A 24081-nucleotide genomic window follows, 5' to 3' on the forward strand; every position below is an offset into this window, starting at 1 on the left:
AGTCACAGGCATTTCTTCACCTCGTAGCTTTTTCTTACAGAAGAAACAAATTCGAGGTTGTAGCTGCGAGCTGATGGTCAGCCTCTGATCTTCAGCTAAAAGCTGCTCATCAAAAATGCTAGTGCACAGAATTTGCAAAGCTGCACGCCTGCTGGTGGTAGAAATAAGAGGTGGAAAACCTCACTTTTTGAAGCGTTAAACTAATTTCTAGTTCAACAATTTCAAAAACAATTTTGGTATGCGGTCCTCAATAATGCTGTATCAGGTGGTTTCATAAGAAGTGCTTATCTCTTACAAACTTTGCATCCATCTTTCCTTAGAAAGCTTCAGCAGTGCTGTTAATATTAACTAATTACTCTTGTTGTGCCAGATGGGTGCAACTTGGCAGCTGTGTTCCTCAGAGACTATCGTGTTGCAGGGGGGGTTGAAACGCTGCTTCTAAAAAAGCAGAAAGAGTAGCTGAGATTGATGCGTGCTTCTTGAAGGTGCAGTCCTCTTTAGAGACTTCTGCGGTTGCTAATGGGACAAATGGGCTCAGTGTTTTTTAATCAGAGATTTTTTAAAAGAATGCTGGAAATACCTTATGTTGACTTACTGCTGATAGAAGGAGATTCCGTTCATTATAAAGGAAGAAGTTTAAACTTCAAAACCCGATGCTGAGTTTCAGTTGGGATTTATCTTTCCAAATATCAGAGAATCAAGTAAGAGTGAGAAATCTGCTAGGAAATATTTTTTTGGCTCAATTTCAGATGCCATGTTGTTAACTTAAAGCAGATCTTTAATGTGAAATGATGCAAAAGGTCCTTGCGTCCATGTTTGCTGTATATAGGTACTCTCTAGACAGTTGCAATTGTGGGTCCTGTCAAAGTCCTAGCAAAAGCTTACTCAATGTTTTCAACCCCAATAATTCATCTTACCCTTCTCAAACAAAGGCAGAGACAAAGGATGAGGCCCTGCACTCCGCCCATCTCCTCTTCTGCAGCCTGCCGTAAATGTTGCTGAAATGTCTAGCAACGAGGCTGGATGGAGCAGTGCAGACTGCCAGAGCAAATGCGTGTTTTGCATCTGTGTAAAGTTTTGGCTTTCCTTGACTGAAATCCCATCCAACGGAATGCCATACAGACAGAACTCAGCTTTTGGCATCATTGCATGTCACCATTCAGAATGAAGACTTAAAACCGAAAAGCTTGTGCTCATAGGCCATGGCGTTGAGTGAGTTTCTCAGCCTACAGGAGCAGGATGAACATTTTTTTTCAAGTCCCTGGTTCTGCAAAAAAGAGGGGAACTAAGAAGGGAACAGGGACTTACTATTTTTTTTTTTTATTCTGTTCTTGGGCAGCACAGTAGTGACAAAGCCACAAATAAACACAACAGATCTCCTTAGGAGACTGAGTCATGTTTCTGAGCGATGACCACAATTTCTGGGACAATATACAGTATATATACACCCACAATATATAGAGTCTGTAAATATATTGCAGAAATCATGGTTTATGTTCTGAGACTTAGAGATTAGCCTTGTCTGAGCTGAGAAATCAACAGTTAATTTCTCCAGCTCCCTGCTTTGGAAGGTCACCTTTGGAAGGTGCAGCACGTTTTGCTGCTGTTCACTTCTGTATGCTCAGGTAACAGAGGATCTACAGAGATTATAAATAACAGTTCTCTAGGTGCTTCATTAGGAAGAATGCAGTCATGATGGCTGATTCTTTTAATCATTAAAACTGACTTCAGTTCTAGCATTGCCAGACAATCTAATTCCGTGCATAATTGTCTCTGCAATTGGAAAGCTTTTCCTAATTTTTACATCTTCCTTATGATTCTTAGTAGCTTTATACTATCATTTTGAGAAGCCAAAATGTAACTGCAACACTCTTTTTTGTGAGTCAGCAATTTGTCTTAATGAAGCTGGTTTTCACAGGTATCAGCCAATTTTCTGCCTTTATTGAGGTGATTCCGCTATATTTCTGCGTTCTGCATGCTACTTAAATACTCAGTGAAAACAGAAGGTAGATTTCTTTTTTTTTTTCATTGCACGTCTACTAGAAGATTAATACAGCATCTTTTAATCTTTTCTGTTCTAAACAACTTCAAAATTTCCAGGCTTTTTTGGGTATTTTGTCAGAGGCCTCAGTTCAGTTGCTCGCTTGTGTAGTTAGGGTGATTTTGTGTTTTCAGAGAAGCTTTGAAAACAGATTATAGCTTCTGAGCTGAGATCCCTCCAATGCTACAAGCAGCATGCATCTCACAGACTATTCTTTTGTTTATATATACATATTTTTCTGCACCACAAAGTTACTATCTGATGCCCAGATGGTAATTCCATCATTTTCTGTATATTTGGTATCAAATATGAGATATTCCAAGCCTCTGATTTGTGTAATTTGATTATTCTTCACTAAGATTAAATCTTGCGTTTTCCACACCGAATCCCACATTTTTCCCAACCACTTGTACAGTTTGTTTTCGTGCTTTGGTTTCTGATCCACTCTCCATTTGTAGCCCTGGCTGGTTTGGTGTTGGCTGTGTGCTTAAGAAACCTATTTCATCATTTGAGTTATTCAGGAAAATACTAAATAAACCGTAGCAAGGGCAGACTGAAGCCGAGCAGTGCAGGATCAGTGATACCAACTCGGTCAGCACAGCTTTCCACCCGGCTTTGCACATACATCTAGACTAAGAAATGCTTAGAAAGACAGCATCAAAACGTTGCTAAGTCAAGTTACTCCTCCTCCTCCTGGTCTCGTTGCCCTGTCTGCCATTTTTGCTAATTTAGGGCCTGGACTGCATCTACTGCTTTTCCCCAGTCTACAAAATTTGTCAGTCTGCTCTCGGAGGTAGATTGCTTTGACATGATTTGCTCTTGAGAAACCCATGTTGGCTGTTAGTCATCTGTCTCTTGCTTAGTGTTTGTGTAATGATTTGTTCCAGTGTTTTTCCAAGAACTGAAGTGAGAAGGCAATTGCTGCCATCTCTGAAACTTTCAGATTTTCTCAGAGTATGCAAGGATTAAATGCATCTGCAGCAATGGATTGGTAACATTGGAGTTATTTGTCCACATGCACTTCTTTTCCCCAATGCTAACAGGAAATTTTATCTCTGTTCTGCTGGGCTGTCCTACTCCACTGTTTATAATTTCTTGTGCTTGTGGCTGGAGTTTTGTTGGCAGTGTAGCCAATTAGTGAAAGCATGTTCCAGATGACAGAAATCTGCAGGAAAATGCTGGGATTAAAAGCAAGCATGTAATGTTTAATAGGACATGTACAATACTTCATTACAATTTTAATTAGTTCAGCTTTTGGCACTCTGTAGTGGTGGTGTTTTGTGTTTAAAAACAAAAGCACAAATAGCAAACAAAACTGTTTTGTTAGAAAATAAACACAAAATCTTTCTTTCAAAGCTCTGGCAGTTCCTGAAACCAGTCAGTGCTGTGTTTCTCTGCAGTGGTTGAAATATGTCAGGCAGGTGTTTCAAAAGTCCTTATGCTGCAGGGAAATAAACTCTGATGTAATCTGCCTAATTTGACTCTTTGAATTACTTTCAAGAACACTTGCTGTTTGTAATGGAAATAGCTCACCAACCACTTCAGAGGGGACTTTGTAATGTGAGCTGGTAAAACTCTGCAGGTGTAGTGGTTTTTTTATTTTATTTAACATCTTAGGTTTGTTTACTTTAATGTGTTACTGAAAAAGTGACATAAAAGTGGTTTAACAAGTCATTTTTCATTTGAAAAATGTTTTCTTATTAACAAAGTTAACATCCAGTATTCTGCAATAGAACTACTGACTCCAGGAAACCACATTTTGCTCAGGAGAATATGTTTCCTGAGGCTGAAATTCCCCAGAGACTTTTGTTTGGGATTGTACATACCTGAGGCATTTTGGCGCAAGCATCAATTAAAAAATGGGAAATGGTGTTTTCCTTGCTAATTCTTGGCTACTGAATGGAGGTTACTAAAAGCTCTGTTTTACCAAAGCTGTTTTAATTTGTTATTTTTCTTCCTAATTTAAGTTTGTGAATTAAACTGGGTTGGCCTCAGGAAAAAGATCCCGAGGTGTCAGAGTTCAGCATTTCACCTACAGATTTAAGCAGTTGTGCTTGACCTAAAGTTTTATGTCTTGAGCGAGTGGTCATTTACAGAAACAGAAATTCTGTCTGCGATGCGAACTTGAAGATGAGTGTTCAACACACAATGCCTTGTAAGTAACAACACTCAAATACTTTTAAGCTGGAAGGAAATCCAGTGAAAAACTGACAAAGACTGACAAAAATCAGTTTCCAGGTTCTGCTCATCATGCCCATGAGCATTTATGCCCAATTTGATTAGTGCATTAGTTAACTTCGTTGGTGTGTAGACTGTTAATGCTATACTTCAGTAGAGATTAAAAAAAAAAAAAAGTTCAGTTTAAAGAAGATGCTGGTTTGCATGTTTGCAATTGTGAGACTTAGTGGAGATAGCAGAAATCAGGATTTTTTAAATTTATTTTATTTTAAATAGCACTTATTGTATTTTGTATTGCTTTGAATAGTTCTGACTTCAGATATACAAGCACTAATGCAATCTTTCAAGCACCTGCTTGGCACCTGCCAAGGTGCAGAGCTCTCTTGTTGGTGTTGTCAGGCTCAGTAGCCAGTTTTAAACGTCCATAAGCTGCTTATTGCAGAACTGAAAGCAGAGCACTCGTTTTCCAGTCAAGGCTACCATTTGCCCTTGCCAAGTCTGGAGTTCTAAATCAAAGCCATTTTTGAATTATCCAAGCACAAAAAAAAAAAAGTTGACAGCTGTGAGGTTTTCTTTCCACATTCATCTACCTCAGAAACAGCTGAATGGATTTATAAGACTTTCCAAAAATATCCCCCTCTATGCTAAGGGCAGAGTTAAACAGCAGGAAAACTTAGCAAATCTACTACAACTCACTTTGTTTTGACAACTCTTGTCTCTTCCTTATTTACCAATTGAAGTAATTTACGCAAGTGTGTTTTGTTTGTACTAGTATTTCAGGGATGACTGCTCTGCGCGTAAGTTTCTGTGTTTACAGAAGGGTTGGTTGCAATTCATTATTTCCCAGGGTGAGGAGCAGGGTATTAGTCAGAGGTCAAACCATGACTGGAGCAGTCATGACTTGTGAACATTTTCTAGCTGAAGGTAAAACTTGAGGAGTGACCCACAGGCAGAAAACAGTTCTACCAACGTATGAAGTGAATGTAGACAGTTGGAAGAAGAAGAAAGAGGGGAAAAAAGACAAACCAACAACAAAGCCCCATAAAAACAGCTCCATGCCATTTACAATAACACTTGGAAATGCGATGCGCAAGGAAGATGTCTGGTATTTGCACAAATAGTTCTGCTGGCTCTGTATGCCCAAATGAATGACATTTCTGTCCTAGTAATGAATTTAATAGTTTACAAGCAAGTTGGAGCGAGGTTCCCAGTTGCTTTGTATTTCCCTGAAGCTGCACAATGTCTAACAACGCTAACAACGGCTTTCATCTGTATCCACGATCTGTGCATACCCCGGTTAGGGAGAGCAAAGAGTTAACCACTGCCTCCAGCACCTTCCCTTTGAACGGGCCGTAATGATTTTAGGCTCTATAATTTGATCACATAAGTGGGAAGCCGTAATGAATTAGTTTGGTTGTTGTTCCTGCAAGTGTGCATTTTATTACAATAGGCACATCTGGGGAGCACCTCGTGCTCTGCAGCATCTATAGGAAAGGACCTGCATTCCAAATCAGAGCTGATTTTGACTTGTAAGTCTGTTTTTATGAGGTGTATGTGTGTGCCTGCCCCAGGAGAGTGAGCACTGTTTCCAAAGGGGCATTTGGATACCATATGCTTGGAAAATGCTGGCTATTGCTCAGAAAAAGCAACGTACCTTCTCTTGGTAAATGCTGCAGCCCTTCTTAGTGAAAGGTTTCTCTCTACAGCAAGTTCTGAGAAATGATGAATGATAGATATAAAAAAAAAAAAAAAAAAGTGAGTTGCCGTCTGCAATCCATTCTGAAATTTAAGCTGTTGAATAGGTTTTGAAACGGAGGTTTCAAAACTGAAATGTTATCTCTGTGTTCAGTCACACTAGTATCAATGAAAATATTCCTGCATGCTCTAGGTGACGCGAATTTTGCCTCATATGAGTTTAGTGACTGCATAGCAGCCTTAGTGTTTCATTTGTGAATTCAATGGCTTTATTATTAAACCAGAACCGGTACTGGTATTTAACCACACTTAGATTCAGTTTGGTTAGGGCCCAGGGTATCTCAAGCAAAAATTGAAGCCCCGTTCCTGAGAGCATACAAAAGCAGAGTGTGAGCTGGGCACTGTTCTTTGTCTCGGCAAAGTGTGCCCTAGATGATTGAATAGCTCCTGCCAGCTCCCCATTCCAAGGTTCAGCTGTTTTAAGGAGCATAAAGACCATGTGGCAATTCAGGACGTGAAAAAAACTGCTTGTATGGATGTAAAATCAGGGTTGTTAGGCCTGAAGGCTCAGGCTGGGGCTCTTTCCACCTGGCTCAGTTAACCTGCAAGGCTGAGCGCTGAGCAGGTGTGCAGCAGGATGGGGAGAAGCCTGCCCTAATGCTTGAAGCAGGAAGTGTTTCTATGGGAGTTAATACTGATAAGCTGAATTTGGGGTGTGGAAGGATCTGTAAAATCCTCTAGCCTCATTCTTCCCTCCTTGTTCTGGGCCCTCGGTCACTCCCTAAACAATTTTCTGCAAGCCAACTCCAAAAATCCAGTCTTTCAAACTGCAGTTGTGCAGCAAAAGGCCGTCCTCAGTGATGCGGTGACGGGTCACAAAGCCCCGATGCGGGGCAGGAGCAGGGGCTGCAGCCTGGGGCAGGTCCCGTGGGCTGAGGCCGTCAGGTGGCAGCAGGTGCCCACCAGGAAGGTGTTGGCCTGGGGTACCCGTCTGATCTCACACCTCCGTGGAAAGCACGGGCTGGTTCGAGCAGTTTGCCTTAGGTAAGAGCCCTGGGTGTGTTTCCTCTTTCTGAGATGCGTTCCGTGGGGTGATCCTGCCTTGCTGCGGTACGGTACTGCTCTGTGATACCAGCTCCCAATCGTTGGCTCGGGTGGTTGGCCTGGATGATCCTCGTTAAACCCCTTCCAACTGCACGAGCTATTCTATTCCAAATTGCAAGCTTTCCACTCCTTAATGCCTAAAAAAGAAAGAAATTTGATCAAAGACTTTAAGTTTCATGGAGAAGCAAGGTGTCTCATTTGCTGGATGGACCATGACAATGTGATATGAGAGTTCAGAAAGCAAAAAGCAAGGAAAGAAGAATCCCCAACGCTCTGAGCTGCTGGGGCTGGCAGTAGCACAGCTGACGCCCCGGTGCAGTGACTCCTTAGTGGTTACCAAACCTTCTGTGCGGGCACTCAGCAGCTCAGGTGAGTTTGTGTCCCAGCTCTGTTGGGTCTGTAGATGTTTTCACAATGGTGGAAAACCACGTTGTGTAAAGATCCAATAAACCACGTGGGAAAATGCAAACATCTATTTAAACATGCAGGTATGTTTTTTGTCAGCCAAGGAAAAATCCCTACTGCAGCCCCACCAGCTGACAGGAGATAATGTACAGCTCCAGGGTGTGTCTGTGCCACCCAGCGGTGTGTGTCTGTTCCACACTCTGAGTCTACCTTGGTGGTGACTTCAAGTTCAGGAGGAATATATCCGCAACACACAGCCCCCGTCTGCAGGATGCTGTAGTGTTTTGGTGAGCCTTCTGGGTATTGGTGTGCACACTGAGAGATTCCAAACTGTCAGGGAGCAAATGGAAGGAACAGGTTATCCTTATAAAGGAAGAAATTCAAAATTTTGAGCATTGCTGCATTTTGTTTCTGGGTCATTACTAAGAACCCAATGGACTTGTGTCTTGCAGGTATTTCTGTTCAAATCACTGGTCAGAGCAACCTACTCTGCATTGAGACTTAAAGCCATCCCCACCAATCCACTGTGATTGTTATTGACTTTTCACTTTTTTTGACTTGAAGTCATGTTGCCACCAAATGATTCATCACTCTGATTATGAAACTACTTTTTTCTGAGAAGTGAGCCTATTTCTGGCAACACCAGGGAACTTGTTGGCACGAGGCTGAGGATTGGTTGCTCATTTATTCCAGGTAATTTTGTGAGATTTCATAGAAGGCGGCTCTCTGGTTCTCTTGCTTCCTGAGGCAACCTATGTAGGCATCTCAGACTTCCCAGTAGGTTTATCCAGAAGGCTGCTGTACCTGTGCAGATTGAGGCTCAGCTGTGGACAGAACCGAGTTTTTCTGCTCTGAGGGCGTGGGGTTGGGACCAAAGCTGGGGTTCCAGCAGGACTTCATTGCAGCTGTAGCATGAGAAAGGAGTAGCTGGCTTCTCTTGTGGGTTTCTGAGTGTTTTCCTTCTATTTGAAGGCTGCTTTCAGAAGCTATATGCTGTGTGCACCTGTTTTGTTTAAAAGAACTTTTTGTCCATCAGAGATGCTTGGCAGCAAAACCAAAGAAGCATCTTTGGGTTGAGGAATCAAAAGATGAGTACAAAATGCACACTTCATTTTCTGAAACTCATGGCTGTAAAAACTACTTTTTTGATGTTTTGAAACCTGATGTTAATTAAGTACTTCTGGTTGCCATCACTGGATGAGTTGCTCTTTCTTTTAGTTCCCCATCTGCAAAATGGGGATAAATATTTTCCTACCACATAGAAAGATCATGTTAAAGACGTAAGAAGTCTGGATACCAATGGAGTGGAGATCATATAAATATCTAAAATAAACACACACCGGGGTTGGAAAACACATTTTAATTCTAGCAATATTCTTTCTGTCCTTTTTAACGGAGCTAGTAATTTGGAATATTTGTGTTGAGAAAGCTATTAAGGCAGATTAATAACACTGTAGATGTTTTATTTTTGTACATGGGCAAGATAATATCATTAATATCTGTCTTCCTTTGGCTGGCTTTGTGTGGATTTTGCACAGAGCACTACATTAAAAAGAGATTACCCTGCTATGACCCACTGAGTTTCCCTTTCCACCCAAAAAAATACAGGAGAGAGCCAGTATGCTTTAGTCCAAATATAAACGGATGTGCTTCACCAGTGCTCTGGTATGCTTCATGGGCTTCTGAATCAAATCAGAACTCACTGCAAAATGTCTGCTGTGCTGTGGCACCGAGGATCACGGCGATGTCCCTGGGTCAGGGCAGCACCAGCACTCGCTCTTCATTCTGCTGAGCAGGCACAGGCTTCAGCATGGGCTTTCTGAGCAGGGTTAGCTCCTGCAGCAGGTTCTTGGAAAACAATTCAGAGCCGGGGGCAGCCCATGGCAGCCTTCCCGGGGGTTTCTTGAGGCTCTGGACCAGGTCTGTTGTATGCGGAGGTCAGGGTGTCATTTTTTGAAGGTTTCTATGGCAACCTAAAAACACAGCAACATAAACTCTGTTATATTAGCCTAAAACCCAGGGGGAGGTGTCAGAGTTGGAAGGTATGCATTTGAATTCTCAGTCGCCGGGGTACAGAGGGATTTGCTTGGGGTTGAGGTTCAGCTCTGTTTCTTCAATATGCATGGAGGTCTGGGCAAAGCCTCCCCAAATCTGACCTCTCGAGTACACATGGATTTGCAGGGGAGAAGTGGAGGGAAACAACAATTCTCCCAGCTGAGAGAGACTCCAGTACCTCCCCTTCCCTCACCTGCAGGCAGGATAGGTGGCATAATGCCATCGAGCCACAGCTCATCTGCAGGAGCTCAGCATTGGGTGTGCTGCTCAGAGCCTTCCTGTGGCTGGCAGGTAGCTGGGCTAGGTTTAGTGGCTACTTATTCATTTATTCTTAGTAAAAGTACTCCTAGAGATTATTTATTTTGTCTTAATTTTTACATACTGCTATTCAGAGTAGGAAATATTTTGCCATCTCAACCTTTTGTGGGCCAGGAAGTCTGCTTTCTGTTGGTTCTAGCTGTTAGACAAGTGGAAAGGGGCTTTCGTTCCCTATATGGACTGAAACTTTGCTGTGCAAATGTGGCAGAAAATGCCTGATGCTTGGTAAAGACAGAAGGAGTTGGTAGTTCCTACAGTAGATTTTTAAATGAAAAATCAAAACAAATTTTAGTAAAACTGGCCAGATGGCAGAGATTTAAATACAAGTCATTCTTCTAGCATTATTCTTTTCCACCTGGAGGGAATAGTTAATTATTCTTCTTTTTTTTCTGCAAGGAAAAACACCCTTTGTATCTGCTTTTCAGTCGCTGGTCTCCTGCATGGGCTTCTCGGTGTGTGAATGCAATAAATTCTACCGCTGCTTTACCATCTACACGCCCAGTTTTCCCAGTTGTGTGGTCTCCATTAAGAGGCCACTTATCTGAGTTAATTATAATTGCGTCTCCAGCCTGGAAAATATAGAAAATAGTGAAGATGGAAAAATATGGATGTAGGATGTTTTCCTCCAACAGGGGGTCTGCTTTGTCAGTGGTCTGTCCTGCACAGAGAGTGGAGCCACTGACAGGAGCAAAGAGCTGAGAGCGTACAGCATAAGAAAATTGAGGTAGAGATCTCCAAAATGAAGGTTTGTAAAGAAGAAAAATCCTTCTAGCAACAAGGGCAGCTGGCTGCCTGCTTGGTGGAAGACTTGGATTTGTGTATTTCAGAGTTTAAGGGTGGAAGTGGTCTTGTTTTAAACTTGTTCTCTGGCAACCTGGAACTTGGAGAAAACACTCAGTACGCTTCAAAATATTTACAGAAGGCAATCACACAAGGAAATCCATAAAGAAAAGAAAATAAACCCAAAGAGGGCAATGACATCAGAAGAAAAGGGGTAAAGGCACAGGTAATTAGTAGCTGGCAGAGCCATTCGCTAGTGCAGAGCTTGCCAGCTTCTCTTGCTGTTCCCTGCATCACCTGCAGGTCCTGTGGATTTGTTGGGGGGTGGTGCTTCTGTGCTCCAATGTCTTGTGATGCTCCTTGTTTATTTGTTAGGCTGTAAAGGTTTTTCAGAATTGCCACTAGTGTTGTTTCTTTTTTGGCACTGCAGTAGAAAAGCAACAGGTCACAATGGCAGAAGTCCTGAATTCCTTTAGAAGTGCTTGGAACTGAAGGCTGAGGTAGGTTGGAGGGCTTTTTATCTTCCTGCCTGCTAAGATAAAGGAGATGTTTTGAGAGCTGTCACTCTGGTGCCTTTCAAAACTACTAAATTAAAACCAAAATGGTCAAGAGAACTGTGTAGTGAGAAGGGCCAAACAACTACTGCTTCAGTAATGCTAATGTTTAAAAACTTCTGGTTTTGAACAGAGAAAAATCTCTTTAGAACTAAAGCCACTTTTTGATTAAAAACAAACAAAGAAGCATTTGTTCCATCCATACTAGGCAATTTTTATAGACGATAACCAGTCTCTATCTGCAGAATGCTGCAGTACCTGACAGGCATTTTGCAAAGGATGCAAACACTTAGCTCATCTACATCAGTGTTCCTGCTATCTCTGGGAGGGTGAAGTTGATTTATACCCCGTCTGGACCTAGCTCACAGTTCCCTGTCTGCCCACCCTACAAATACGTTCCTGTGGCTTAGCTGCTGCACGTAGTGCTGCTGGTAGACCAGGGATGGTTCATTGCAGATCTTTCTTCAGATATTTTGCTTCATCTCAGCTGTGCAGAAGTGGTTTGTGGTCCTACTGCCCCTGTACAGATGGGGAAATGAATAAATGCAGTTGGCTCTCGTTTTTCCCTTTATTCTTTATGGTGTGTGGCTAGCAAGCCTTCACATGGCTAGCTGGCTGCTGTATCCTCAGAGGAGCATTTGTGCATCAATCAGTGCAGCTAGCCAGGCACAGAACGAGGGGCCTGATGGCCTGGCTTTCTCTGGTGGGCTCTTTGCACATTGAAGATGCTTATGGCTCCCAGGAACCAAGTGTGGCTGACTTCAGCAAAATCCCTCTATGTTCCTGAAACTGAGAGTAAGCAGTTGGTAGGGTCTGGTCATATCAGACAGAGGAGAGCAGGGCTGTTTCACTGGGAAAACTGAGCATAAACAGCATTCAGAGTAAATAGCAGGAAATAGGGATAAATTACTTTCTAGTGGAGAGGCACAAAAATTTCCCCATGTGAGAATGGGTCAGACCCTACTGTCCCCTTGGGAGGGAGGGAGGAGCACGTGCAGTCTGGATTTCATCCAGAGCTCTGTGGCTTTGGTACCTCTGTGCTTGCTAGCATGGGGGTCTGCTTTGAAGACTAACAGGGAGTGGTGCAGAGCTCAGGCTTTTAATCACGCAGCTTTTTTTGGCAGCAGAGCATTCCATTTCTGTCTTGGGAGCCATCCCCCTATGGATACCGAGCAGTATGATGGGATATGCCTGCCCTTTTTCTTTTCTGTACACACATTGTTTACAGACAGCCAAAAATGTTACTCGACTATTCGACCTCCCGTATTTGATGAAATGAGAAAGGCAGAGTCACAGCAACCTTCTGGTATATATTTATGACCTGCTCTCCTTCGACAGAGAGCCCGCAGTCCTAAATCTGCTGCGTGAATCTTCACCAGCTCTGTGACTCAGCCATGCAACCTCCCTCTCTCTGCCTGTCTTGTCTTTCCTGGCTGTATCCTGTGAACCAGTTTGGACCAGTACTTGCTTGTCTCCTGTCTGCTCACCGTGTGGTTTTGTGACCTTACACTTGACTGCCACCTCCTCAGCAAGTGGTGCTGTCAAGAAGTTGATGGTGGGGTGCAGTTTCCTTGAAGGTGTAATGCAGTGGTTGTTAAGACACTCAATGTCACTGCAGCATGGGATAAGAGAGCGGTGTGGAGTGTCCAGTGTAATGTGAACTCAACTCATGGACTCCTGTGTGCTGAGCTCAAGTCGCAGTGCCCCATCAACAGGACCTGGCTGAAGCCCAAGCCTGGGATACACGAGTGCTTCGAGTTATGGGGTGTGCGGTACTCAGATCCAGACACAACTTTAGACCTGAGCCTCTATCTAAAAAAAATTAACTGTTAAGAGTACGTCCATGAAAGTCTTGCTGGATTCTTCCAGCTGTGAGTGCTATAGGTGAACGGTGCCTAATATTGCAGTCAGATTTGAATTCCTTCTTCAAATGTCATCCATTACCAAGAAATAAGGAGTTGGTTTCTGCAGAATGAGAAACATTGCTGGAGTTCTAAGGTAACAGAGGAAGAACGGTATTTTTCATTCAATGTGTTTGAAAGTGTATACTTTGCTGCACTGTGAATCTCATGACCTTGATCAGATTTCTCAGGCCGAGGGCCCGTGTGATTATTAAATGACTCAGGGTAGCTTGGCATTGTGCTGACATGTTGTGTCACTCGCACCTTTACTCATCACTGTCTTTCCATATCACATTTCAGTAGAGGATGCTAAGAAAAGCAAACCCAGATTTTCTTGCACATGAATGGTGTCAGTTGCCCAGTTTTCACAGGAGATGTTCATCCTTGTTACTGTTGCATTCGTATAAAGGTCTGCACAGAACATCTCCATGGGTTTGGCTGAAATTCTTGTTCCAGTTGAAAGAAAAACACGCGTGACAAAAATTGCCTTCTGTGTCTATAGAGTTCTTGCTATTTGTTACTTGCAGATGGAAAGTCACCAGAAGGGTGGTTGTAAATGGAGGCCATTCTTTAGAGCTTGTGTTCTCTATTCTATGTTTTGATGTGTTACTCTTTCTGCAGACATCTGTGAAGTTCCATCGTACATGTGTTTTGGGGATGGCCTAATTCTTAGACTGGTGACCATCAGAAACTATCCCTGATTTCAGGCAGAGTTAAAAGGCAATTTTGGGATTCATGCTCTGAGTTATTTGACTGAGTCCATATTGCAGATCAGCGGTAGTGTGGGAACACACCACAGCAGCATTCCTGCACACCTTACTGGACATGTTCAGAAGTCACGTTTGCCGTGTTTCCAGGATAGCATGGATCATTCACAGAACCATAGAATATCCCGAGTTGGAAGGGACCCATAAGGATCATTGAGTCCAACTCCTGGCACTGCACAGGTCTACCCAAAATTTTAGACCATGTGACTAATTACACAGTCCAAACGTTTCTTAAATTCTGACAGGCTTGGTGCAGTGACTACGTCCCTGGGGAGCCTGTTCCAGTCTCAGCCTCCCTTTCACAGGCTGAACATGCCCAGTGCCCTCAGCCGCTCCTCATACGTCTTTCCCTCTAGTCCCTTCACCATCTTCATCACCTTCCTTTGGACACTCTCCAACAGTTCAATGTCCTTCTTGTACTGTGGTGCCCAGAACTGCACACAGTACTCGAGGTGAGGCCGCACCAGCGCAGAGTAGAGCGGGACAATCACCTCCCTCGACCGACTAGCAATGCTGTGCTTGATGCACCTCAGGGTACGGTTGGCCCTCCTGGCTGCCAGGGCACACTGCTGGCTTATATTCAACTTGGTGTCAACCACAACCCCCTGATCCCTCTCTGCGGGACTGCTCTCCAGCATCTCATTGCCCAGTCTGTATGTATAGCCAGGGTTGCTCCACCCCAGGTGCACGACCCGGCACTTGCTCTTGTTAAACTTCATGCAGTTGGTGATCGCCCAGCTCTCCAATCTGTCCAGATCTCTCTGCAAGGCCTTTCCACCCTCATCAGAACCCACAACTCCTCCAAGTTTGGTGTCGTCGGCAAATTTCTCAAAACACCTTCTAGTCCTACATCCAAATCATTTATAAAAACATTGAAGAGGACTGGCCCTAAAATGGAGCCTTGGGGGACCCCACTAGTGACCATCCACTAGCCAGATGTGGCCCCATCTACCACAACCCTTTGAGCCCTGCCCGTCAGCCAATTGCTCGCCCATCATATGATGTTTTTGTTAAGCTGTATGCTGGACATTTTGTCCAGTAGGATCCTATGGGAAACCATGTCAAAAGCTTTGCTGAAGTTCAAAAAGATCACAGCAGCTGGTTTCCCTTAATTGACTGCATGGGTGATCTTATCATAAAAGGAAATCAAATTTGTTAGGCTGGACCTACCCCTTGTGAACCCATGTTGACTGGGATCAATGACTGCATTGTCCCCCAGGTGCACTTCAATAACTTCAAGGATCATCCTTTCCATAATTTTACCAGACTCTGATGTGAGACTGACAGGCCTGTAATTGCTAGGGTCTTCTTTATTGCCCTTCTTGAAAATTGGCACAATATTTGCCAGCTTCCACTCTACTGGGACCTCTCCAGATTCCCAAGATTGTTGAAAAATAGTTGGGAGAGGTCCCGCAATGATTCATTCTCAATGAAACACTTGAAATGTCACTGTTGAATGGTTCATTACTATAGCTAAGGAACTGATAAACGATCAGTTGAAATAACATAATTAATGAAATAGTCTACCTTCATCTTAAAAAAAAATACGAGTGGCTTGCTCCAGGAAATAAAATACATAGAAGTTGGAGGTTGCAAAAATCATTTTGGTTGCTGATCTCTCTGGTCAAGCAGAATTACTTGCTAGGGAACATTAATAAGCCAAGTGATACGGGAAGCATAGGGGTCAGACTGCTACCAAATTCAGCCTCAGCTGTTGGCAGCAGTACAGAAAGGCACATTAAACTGGAGATAGAGATTTTTCAGGCAGGGGACTTGATTTTTACTCATATTACCATGAATATCCAAGTGGATTTTAATGATAATTGTGGATGTTTTACCTGATGGAGAGAGTATCTTAAGGAATCTTCTAAATGTACAATTATTTCCCTTTTTAAAGTTTCCTAAATAAGTTGAGGGGGTTCTGAAAAATACCAAACTGTGAAGTTATGGTGTCAGGGTGGGGACTGTGATGAATTGACTGATACAGATCAGAATAACATGGCAGGTTCAAGCAGCTTAGGCAGAAGAGGCAGAGGGCTGAGAGTCTGCTATGAAGTGTTTGTGAGCACGCTAAATCAAAGAGGATTTGGAACTTTAGATACTGGGAGTTAGCAGAAAAAGTTGGGTTAAAATCTGTATTGAAAATCATTCCCCCAAACTCAAATTCTGTATGCACTTGCATTTTTATTTTTTATGTTGTCTTCCACTTCTGTCCTTTCTTTATGGAGAATGGATGCATAGCCTGCACCTTTCTGGGAAGCTGGATTAAACTTCAGACATGCAGTAATGAGTTCCAGTTTGGAGAGTCTGCTTCATAGTTCTCAAGAGTCAGTATATGAAAAACAAAACAAAAGATTCAATGAATTTTACATTTAGGAAGAACACATCAAACTTCTGTTACACTACTCCAGTTCTGTTGATTTTAACTGATTTGTCTTGGCAAGTAAGTGGGGAGAATATGAGAAGGTAGCAAATTGCAAGATTATGCGAAAAGCCTATGATTTCACTTTACCAGATAGGTTCTGCTTGTTTCATTTTCTATTATATTACAATAATTAGTCAATAGTCTGATTGCTCTATTCAGGGATTAGTGTCACAGACAATTCATCACAAGTCGAACATATGCTCTCTTGGATGTACCATATTTCCCTGCTTATAATTACACTTCCATTGTGTGCGCTAGTCAGAGGAAAAACTCTTCCTCATTAATATTTGTTTGACCATACTTGTACCAGATGGAGATTAGTGTGGATTTTTTTCCACCTGGGATAAATCACTGCAGATACCAGTCAAGCTTTTCAAAACAATAGCTGGATTGTGTCAGGGTATTTTGTACCTGCTAAGGTTGCGCGTATCCCTAGTGCTGTTAATTCATCTGATATTACTGATTTTCTCTAGGCAAATGTCTTTTCTGTCAGTTTTAATTTTTTCGCAGTAGATGTGAAAGAACTTGCTTTTAATGCTTCACAGGGCAGGTAAAAGGCACAAACCCTAGAAATGAGCATGAAAACTGCAATTCAGATTTGAGAGATACAGTCCTGGATGTCTGTGGAGATCTGCAAAGAAGACGTGGGGCTGTATTCCCAGCATTCAGCACTCTTCTGGAGCCTGCAGCTCTTGCTGTGAATTATTTTCCCTTTTAATCTCAAAAGGCCCCAGTGTGCAGAGTCTTGAAATCTTCTGAAAACCTGTCCCTCAAGTGTAAGTCCACGATACCTCACTGGGGTGCTCAACTCTTCAGAACCCCTCATAGCCTGGTGTGAAGCCCTTTTCTGGGGTTTATTAATTTGGGGGCAGTTTGTAAGGTCAGCATTTCCACGCTTCTGATGTAACTGCTGTTAGAAATTGAGCTGTGCCAGGGGGTTCACTGTTGCAAGAGTCTGGTCCAGTTCTCCAGGATCTGGTCTCCAGTCAGTCTCGTGGAAGAGAGTGGAGACTGCACAGCTTCAACAAAGTGCTTAATGGCAAAGCCGTTTGAATTGATATCCCCACAATTTGAAGTAGTCTCCTGGATCGTGTTCTCCTGGCACACGGATCCATTTCAGACAGCTGGATCTAATGTAACAGTGAGGTATGGGTTGCGGGATAATTTTTTCTTTATTAAAGTCAAATTGTGAGTTTTCTTTGTTTAAACAATGTGTGGTGCTCTCTGGAATAAGAACAACCAGGCTGTGTAATAGTCAATGTAATATCCGTATAATGATTCCTGTCTTGGATATAAACTGTCAATTCCGAACCGACCTGCTAAGGCTTATCCTCGGGAAGGCATCTGCAGGCTGGAAAAGTGTACTTCAGCGTGAAGATAGGGATTCACCAGAGAAATGAAAGAAGCCTTCCCCAGCTACAGGACTTCTCTAAAATGAATTGAAAGACTTGCTGCTTTGTGTGCAGCTGAAGGTTATAGCGTTCTGCCCTGTACTGGCTCTTCTGCTGCAGATGTCACCCTAACGTCTGCGCTGGGGAGGAAGCACGGTGAGAGAGACTCGGGGTATAAGCCAGAGCATTTCCACCACAAGAGATAAAGGATGGATCAGTGAGCATGGCCTTTAAAATACCGAAAGCTTAATTGCCATGGAATGTGTTGAACTATTTCTATTGTAAACCTTAAACAACAACAACCCCCTTCATATCAGATTCCAAGTTAATAGCAAATGGTGGATGTAGAGCTGTGGATGCTGGACTGAATAGCAATATATTCTGTAGGTTATGCAGAACTTCTCCAAAGAAGTCAAATCTCTGCTAGTCTTGGGAGGATTTGCAGTAAGTTGTGCTTGGGACCTCAGTAATTGTCACTGAGGGCTCCAATAGCACCCGTCTAGGTCACAAAACTGGAAAGCAGGAGGCTGTTCCTCTTGGGAGTGAAGAGCCCTTTGTTCTGGCAACCTTTTAGATCAGTTTGTAAGGTAAATCTTACTTTGAGAAAATTTAGATAATTGTAAGTGTCAAATACTTATCAGTTTGCTAATAAAAATAATGCTGTTCAGTTCAGTGGCACTGCCTCTGGGAGTGGACTTAGCTACGTGGTTCCTTGCAATTAGTGTTGGAGTTAGCTGGGACTTGGGACATGCAATGAGGAAAAAATATGATAAAGAGAAGTGATGCTGAGAAGAAGAGGGACTGAGAGACCCTTTTAGGCTAGAGACTTAACTTCTGGCCTGGTTTCAGCAGTACAGGAGCAGTCCCCTTGTCTGACTTAAGCAGTGAGAAGCCCGGTGGCCTTGGCAGAGCCACAGGTGTGTGTAGGGCAGGAGGTGCTTGGAAGTGCCTTGCAAAGTGGGGCAAGAGAGCAGCAGGCCTGTCCACTACAAAAAAAAAAAAAAAAAAAGGAAGAAAACCTCAGAGCTGTACGCGCAACACAGGAGCTGCAGGGAGCCAGGCTCAGGTTCACTAATGTAGAACCAAAATACCCAAGTGCTGCTTCCTTTGTGGTTCCCGTGGCCTTTGGTCACCAATTTCCTTGTCCACAGCCAGCAGTCCGTGGGGGTTTTGGTGTATGGAAACATGTGGATGTTGTTTTCTTCCTTAGAGCCTTTCCTGAGGTCTCTGAATACCGAATCCCAGCAGGTATCCTGCTTCCCTGAAGCTGACGCCGGCCTTTGCTGGAGCCAGAGCAACACAAGTGGGTGCTTGGGCTGGGCAGAGGTGGACACTGCAGGCAGAAATCAGGAACTGTTTGTTGTAATGTGCTTCAGAAGAAGATATAAAGCATTCTCCTGTAGTTTACCACAGGTCTGATTTATGCTTTCTGTCTGTTTTTATTATCCCCCCTAAATGAGCAATGCCCCGGAGCCCTCAGTTGGGTGGCCTAACGTAATTCATTGTTCCCTAAGGCTTGAAAAACCTTGCCTTGCTCTGTGCTGGTAGGTGTGCTGAAATAATAAATTATATGGCCACGATGAATGTAACGATAGTCCTTTTTATACCCATAAAAGTGTTTTGAATCGTGCCGCTCTAAAATAGTTACCATTCTTTCTGCTTGATCGTAGAATAATACAAAGCAGAGTTGAGGACTGGTGCTGCAGAGGTCAGGTGTGGTTTAGACCGTGCTTCCAGCCGCTGTGCCGACCGAGCCAGCCTCAAGCCTGCAAAGGGTGGTGGAAAGGCTCTGCTGGCCTTCGCTGGGGTTTGTGTTCTTGGTCTCATTTCAGTGCCACTGTGGAAATTGATTTTAATTACATTCACTGCTAATCACCTGATCTCAGAAGGGGATGTAGCTGTGAAATAGGCCAGAAGAAGGAAACAAGTTAATTTGATGTACTCTGGGGACAAGAGCAGTGTTTTATTGAGTGGTGCATGGAAAGAAGAGTGGTGGAGCACTGGGTTAGCAAAAGGGAGCTGAGGTTATGGTGCAGTGAAAGCTGGGTGACACTACTGCAGCTGTTGTGGTGAAGTGGGAAGGTTAGCTGCTGGCCTGCTGTCCCTCAGAGCTGTCACTGCGAAATCAGGAGGCCTACGGATAGGCCTTTGCCCTTTCCCTGGCAATCCTCTTCTCTTTTGGTTGTACGAGAGAATGGGTAGGAGGAGTGAAGCAGAGTTCATAGCAGTAATATTTTTCTGTATGTTTTCCCTTCTTTTGGTTAAAACAAGCAACGTTTTTACCTTCTCAGGCAATATCTTTGGGTTTTAATTTATGCACTCATTTTAATTTACTTTGAAACTACCATCAGTAGTTTCCGTGTTCTGCAGATCCAGTCGACCGAAGTGAACCAAACTGTTTGCAGGCTTGAGCGCATTTCTGGGCCCTTTGTCTGAGAAGCACAGTTCCAGTTCTGCAGTAGAGAGCTGATCTGAAGCACATGGTTTGCACTGCAGTGTGAGGGACTGGTTCAACCTGGAACTGTCTCAGTTTACCCAGTTCATCTCAGGTCAGATCCCCAGCACTGGCACAGCCTCGTCTGTGTAGGACTCCTGTGCCAGGCTGCGTGAAGTCTTCTAGATCAGTGGTAAAATCCCTGCTGAACACAGTGTTGCTATGAGTATTCACATTGTGATAGCGCATTGCCCAGTGTGTGGCCCCTGCTGCATGGTTTGCAGTCCCTGACAAGGATCTGCTCTGTGTCTAATGGGGCCAGGTTTTCAGTCCTTGTGGGAGCTGGATTCTGAGCTATACATTGACTTCCCTAACTACCGAGATTAGAAAAAGTTGTTGCTACTGACTGAGTGGAAACCAGGTTTGGGCGAGTGAAGGGAAGCTGGGCAAGCATTTTGTAAGTTCCTTGACAGAAACTGTCTTGCAGAAGATCAAATACCATTTTCTTCTAATACCTTTACTGCATCACTTTTAAATTCAAAATGTTGTCTTCTCATCATTGATTTGCCTACGAGCTCCCTTGGTTTACTCGTTTCCTTTTTCCTTCTCCTTTCTGCATCAGCAGGGGCTTCTAATGCTTTGTACTGAGCTTCTCCCAAGCACCTTGGGATTTGCTCCTGCTCTGGATGTGGCTGTGTTTTGTCTGCAGTAAAAGGTAAGAGTTGACTGCTGCGGAAGTGGAGATCTCTGCGGTTTGCCTGGGAAATACCGGAGGATGTGTTTTTCCCATTTTTCATGGCATTTGGACTCCTAGTTTCACTTCTAAAACTAGGAGAGGAGTTGGCTGAGGGTAGGGGGAAGTTGCCTTTTTTTTTTTTTTTTTTTTTCTCCTTGGTGGAGATTGCATGTATTTTCTGCATGGAGATGTGGGAACTGGGTGGCTCCCACCTGCCCCACAGGGCTGGGCAGCTCTGGCTCGAGCCTCAGCTCTGTGTGAAGCCGGTGCAAAGGGGCTGGGGCTCGTGGGGGCCAGTTCCAGCCTGCTGGCCATGCTGCCTCGTGAGGGGTCTGCTTGTAAGGAAGGTGCTGAGATTTTTCACCATTCATGGCAGAAATCGTCTCATTTGGCCGGCTGATGCTTCAGAACAGCGAACTGCGAAAAAAGGAAGATAGCGCGTGATTACCCAGGCGCTGTGCTGCGTGGCAAGCAGGTCTGGTGGGGCTGCCTTATAAGGCACTTCTGGATGTATCTAGGCATCCAAATCGCCTCTTTTGAAGAAGGCCAAATGGTCTTTCAATTATTGTTCTGGGAAGCTCATGTCACTGGGTGTATAATTCATTTCACTTGGAATTTCAGGGTCAGACATAAATGTTGTTATCCACTTCAGAAGAAAAGCTTTAGAAAAGGGAGTGGGAAGCTGAACTGATATTTGGAAAAATGAAAAATGTTTAAAATATTTTTTTCGCAAAAAAAAAAAAAAGCCCTCGGCGAAGAGTCATTCCACTCCACTTCTGGCCAGTCTCAGAGGCTTCTCTTCCAGGACGTCTGCCTATGAATGAATCATGACACGATCCTGGGAACTCTGCAGCCGCCTTCGCTATTCTATACATGGCATCAGACACCACCTGCAGATGAAGAGAGCGGAAAACTTTGCAGTTCCTAAACCTCACCTCGTTACACCATGGGGTACAATCAGATGTGTGTGTGCACTTCATAGCTCCCGGGAGAGGGAATAAACTTGCAGTGTCGTGCAATTCACAACGTGACTTGTTGATACTGAAGTTGTCTTGGAAAATTAATACTGACTGGCTTTTCAAAGGGGTCATGGCCAGAAAAAAAGGCTTATAAAAGAGGAGGGAAAAAAAAAAAAAAGAAAAAACACCAGTGGATTCTCATTTTTTGTTATTGTTTTGAAAATAATCAGAGCAAAACAACAGTAATATGAAAATGGGCTCAGTTTGCCATTTTGAGCATCTCTTCATCTTCCTGTGGACAAAACATCAAAACCTGCATAAGGATCTCCTGACGCTGAATGTCAGATTCTTGGGGTAAAGCTCCCTAAATACTACCAGAATCCTTTTAGAGGCTGATTTCTTTTCCCAGGAAAGCTTGAATAAATCCCTTTGATAAACAGAAGTTGGTGTTGAGCAGGGAGGAAATGTGCTTTATGTGTGACAGCATGAGAATAACAATCAGGATTCCAGCATTCTGCCCTTGCCCTCTTCTAATTTATGTTTTCCTGAAAAAAGAAAGTTCCCGTATCTGTTGTACCAGTCTGTCTGCTCAGAATTTCAGTGGATGTGAATGAATTCAGTAGTCCAAGATCTTCATTTAACCACTTTGTGGATATAATGTGTTGATCTATGGTACGGTCCAATACATGGCATTTCTCTTACCTAGTGGGAGCAAGACTTCCAGCTTTTTGCCTTGCTGGCCTGCCGAGTCGGGCATCTCACTGGTTGCATTGCTGATAAATGGACATCTGGAAGAATGTGAAGGCCTCAAGAAAAGTGTATGATATGTTTTTCCTCTTCTTCCCCAGTGCAGCTGGAAATTCTAGGTAAAGTCTAGGAGACAATCTTCTGAACCCAGGTGGTAAAAGGTCTTAGTGCTTTAATGTATAACCAGAAATGTTACTAATGCTCATAAAAAAAAATTAAAATACTCAAGTGCCATTACAGAAGAGGGCCATGGGACCGCCTGATGGATTTTTTATTTAAAAAAAATAAAAAATAAAAAATATTGTCTTCTGTTGAGGTCCCTTGTATCAATATATCATCAGAAGACACTTGCCAGAGCTCAAAGTACCCAAATCATCCCATACAGAATGCTTGAATAAAACCTCATAATCACTTCGGAATTTGAGCTATGGGCCAGCGATGTCATCTGCTGTGTGGGTGTGTGTTGTAGGTGAAGTTCTTCCTCATCCTTATCCTCCCAGCTGGCTGCCTCACCAGCCAAAGGTATCACTATCAAATTTCTACTATACCCAGCAGTTTCTGTCTGAACTTGGATGTAGCTACCTCTGTTTTGCTGCGGTACCTCCCTGCAGAGTTAGTCCTCTCTTGCTGTCCAGGTGTCTTCCATCCTCCATCTGCCCTAGGATGCCAGACCACTGAAATATTTTAGATTGGTTCCTTCTTGCTTTCTGTATGTGTTCTGTATGTGTTGTCCTTATTCTTGATGAAAAGCATCCCCAAATCATCTGCAGAAATAACCTTTTTAGCATACTCTCTACAGTTCCCTCTCACTTCTATGTTGCTGACTAATAATCAGTTACTCCATTCGAGGTGGTTGTTCTTTGTGTTTAGCCTGGAATCAGTACATGCCCCTCTTCCTGTCTGCCTTGCTGCCCTGTATCAACTTATTTGAGTTTTTCTTCAGCCTGCCTACCTTTCAGTGCTGACAACCACAAGAAATTCTTACCTGCGTGCTGCTGTGCTCACCTTCCTCAACACATCCCTCTTCTGATGTACGGCAGATGCTGGTGATAGCAGAGCCCCTGCAAGTGTACTTGCAAGTGTACAACTGACTTGTGCTTATCCAGCCTTTCCTGAACTCTGATCTGGAAGCCCTGAGGAAAAGGGACCACCAACAAGCTACAGAATTTCAGTTTGCTTTGTGAATTTGTAACTTGTACTGCTGTGACTTCAGTCCTGCTGGCCAAACAGGGAGAAAGCAGAGCTGTTGTTACATTGAGAAAAGTCGGCCTTTTCTCGCAGATAACTGTGATAGGACTACGGGGAATGGCCTCAGGTTGCGCCAAGGGAGGTTTAGGTTGGAAATTAGGAGACGTTTCATCTCAGAAAGAGCAGTCAGATATTGGAATGCAATGCCCAGGGAGGTGGTGGAGTCGTCATCCCTGGGGGTGTTTAAGGAAAGGTTGGACCTGGTGCTTAGGGACATGGTCTAGTGGGTGATGTTGGTGGAGGGGTGATGGTTGGACCAGACGATCTTTTGAAGGTCTTTTCCAACCTTGATGATTCTATGATTTTTAGAGGATATTAGGAACCACCAAAATTTGAAGAAGAA

At 43.5% G+C, this 24081-nt stretch overlaps 1 long non-coding RNA gene across 13 annotated transcripts in view; it reads left to right on the forward strand.

The window, feature by feature from the left end:
- LOC311444367 overlaps nt 1-24081 on the forward strand; it is a 217535-nt gene that overhangs the window by 20236 nt on the left and 173218 nt on the right. For 2 of the 13 annotated variants that reach the window (XR_014697857.1, XR_014697862.1), the window contains 2 exons: nt 20674-20763; nt 21531-22805. The exons of 5 other annotated variants lie outside the window; for them this stretch is intronic. This is a non-coding gene — a long non-coding RNA (uncharacterized lncRNA). Of the gene's footprint in view, nt 1-16768; nt 18496-20670; nt 20764-21160; nt 21260-21405; nt 22806-24081 lie in introns of those variants that run through there. 6 more of the 13 variants (XR_014697858.1, XR_014697859.1, XR_014697861.1 and 3 more) reach the window with 6 other exon arrangements.

This window comes from Aythya ferina (genome assembly GCF_964211825.1).
Source record: "Aythya ferina genome assembly, chromosome: 14".
Taxonomy (NCBI): Eukaryota; Metazoa; Chordata; class Aves; order Anseriformes; family Anatidae; genus Aythya; species Aythya ferina.